We start from the raw sequence: 2,472 nt of genomic DNA, 5'->3' as shown, positions 1-2,472 counted from the left end.
TTAACTGCTTGTCCGATCGTCGCGCGACTGGGAGGTAAACAAATCACTTTTTGCTTTTGGCCCGGATGCAAAATACGCAGAGTGAGGGGTGGCATGAGGAGGGACTATATGTAAAGGACCTCAGGTTTGTATAGTTAGGAAAATGCAATTTTCGACAAATTGTCATTTGTTCCGATACGTAATACAAACCCTCGGTCCTTTAACAATAGTAGGAAGACTCACTTCTGGTGGGAGGAATCCTGAGGTCTTTTGATGAACAGACTGGTGTTCGTCCATCCCTGGAATGCCTCCCTGGTCGTAAGAGCGAGGGAGGATCCAAGCCTCTGTCCGATTGATCGGGGTGTGCACCGCAGGATCAATGGTCAGACCTCTGGGCCGAGTACTAAGAGAGAGGCAAGCGTATCTCTTTGTACCAGCATTGTAAGAACTTTTCCTTTACATGAGCAAATGTAAAGTAATGGGTTTGTCTCATGTAGGCATCCACTTTCTCCCCCTTGTTGGAGAAAGTGGTGGATATACACTCCTATCTCTAGTTAAGAGAATAGAATGGAGCTCTGTTGAATAGCTTACCTGCATCTGACTCCCTTCCAGCAAGGTAACGACCGTATCCCTCTGCCCACAGGTAGAGGTAGAGAAAGATGGTGAAGAGAAGCCAGTCACTCTCATTCGCACATTCATTCTCCCAGTCATACCAGGAATCGATGCTGTTCTGCCTGCTCGGGTGCTGGGTAAGCTTACACAACGTGTTGAGCAGCCACCACAGGTCCCAAGGAAAAAGTATCCAAGGACTTGTGGGCAATATCCCGAAGGTAGAAGGACGTGAAGGTGGTCTGGTTGGCCCAGACACCTGCCTTCAGGACCTGCGCCACGGAGAAGTTCTTACGGAACGCTAAGGAGGGTCCGATACCTCTGACTTCGTGGCTCTCGTCGGAGCGTACGGATGTCGTCGCTACCATCAGCCTCGTACGCTCTCCTGATCACCCTCACGCAGCCAGAAAGAAAGCGTGTTCTTGGAAACTTCTTTCTTGGTAACCCCAGTGCTAACGAAGAGGCGTCGACACTCAGGCCTGAGATGTCGAGTTCTCTTCAGATAGCGCCGTAGCGCCCTCACAGGACAAAGCAGCATCTCATCCGCATCGTTATCGGTGAAGTCCAGAAGGGAGGGGATCGTGAAAGACTCGAACCTGTCGTCAGGGATCGACGGATTCTGAGTCTTAGCTACGAAGTTCGGGACGAAATCGAGCGTCACAGATCCCCAGCTCTGGTATGTTTAACATCATAAGAAAGGCCATGTAGTTCCCCTACTCTCTTCGCCGATGCCAGGGCCAGCAAGAAGAGGGTCTTGAGAGTCAGATCCCTGTCTGACGACTCTCGGAGTGGCTCGAAGGGTCTTCGAGTCAAACTCCTAGTACGAGAGTCACATCCCACGCAGGGGGCCTGAGTTCCCTGGGTGGGCAAGACCTTTCGAAGCTCCTCATTAGCAAGGAGATCTCGAACGAATTCGAGATGTCCAGTCCCCTCAGTTTTAGGACGAGAGCCAGGGCGGCTCTATATCCTTTAACTGTGGGGTACTGAGAGGAGCTTCTCTCGGCAAAGAAACACGAGGAAATCCACTACCTGCTGAAGAGTGGCTCTGAGAGGAGACAGACCCTGTCTACGACACAACCACAGAAGCGGCCCACTTCCCCTGGTACACAGCTGCAGAGGACTGTCGGACGTGTCCAGCCATCTCTGTTGCTGCGCTACGAGAAAAGCCTCTCGTTCGCAAGAGATGGTGGATAACAGCCAGCCGTGAAGTTGAAGGGACTGGACTGCTTGGTGGTACCGTTCTACGTGTGGCTGGGCTAGAAGGTTGTGCCAATGGGTAGCTCTCTCGTGCGTCCGCAAGAAAGAGCCAGCAGGTCCGGATACCAAACGGCTTGCGGGCCGTTTGGGAGCCACCAGATCATTCTGAGATTGGGAGTGACCAGCGCTCGACTGATCACTTTCCGAATCAGACAGAAGGGAGGAAAGGCGTAAGCGAAGAGGTTGTCCCAGGGGTGTTGGAGAGCGTCCTCTGCAGCTGCCCATGGGTCCGGCACAGCTGAAAAGAAAACCTGAAGTTTTTCTGTTGTGCCGGGTGGCGAACAGGTCTACGACCGGTCGCCCCCACAGGTTGAAGAGCCTTTCCGCTACGTCTTGGTGTAGAGACCATTCGGTCCCTATCACCTGATCCCGACGGCTGAGCTTGTCTGCTACTACATTCCTCTTGCCTGGAATGTAGCGTGCTGACAGCTCTATCGAGTGAGCCGTGGCCCACTCGTGCACCTGCACCGTCAACTGATGGAGCGGAAGAGACACTAGCCCCCCCTGCTTGTTGACATATGCCACTACTGTGTTGTCGCACATCAACACCACTGAGTGTCCCACCAAGCGGTCCTGAAACTCTTGGAGAGCGTTGAACGCCGCCTTGAGTTCCAGGACATTGATGTG

This window comes from Macrobrachium nipponense, chromosome 4 (genome assembly GCF_015104395.2).
Source record: "Macrobrachium nipponense isolate FS-2020 chromosome 4, ASM1510439v2, whole genome shotgun sequence".
NCBI lineage: Eukaryota > Metazoa > Arthropoda > Malacostraca > Decapoda > Palaemonidae > Macrobrachium > Macrobrachium nipponense.
The sequence above is the reverse complement of the archived record's forward strand: the minus strand, read 5'-3'. Positions refer to the sequence as shown.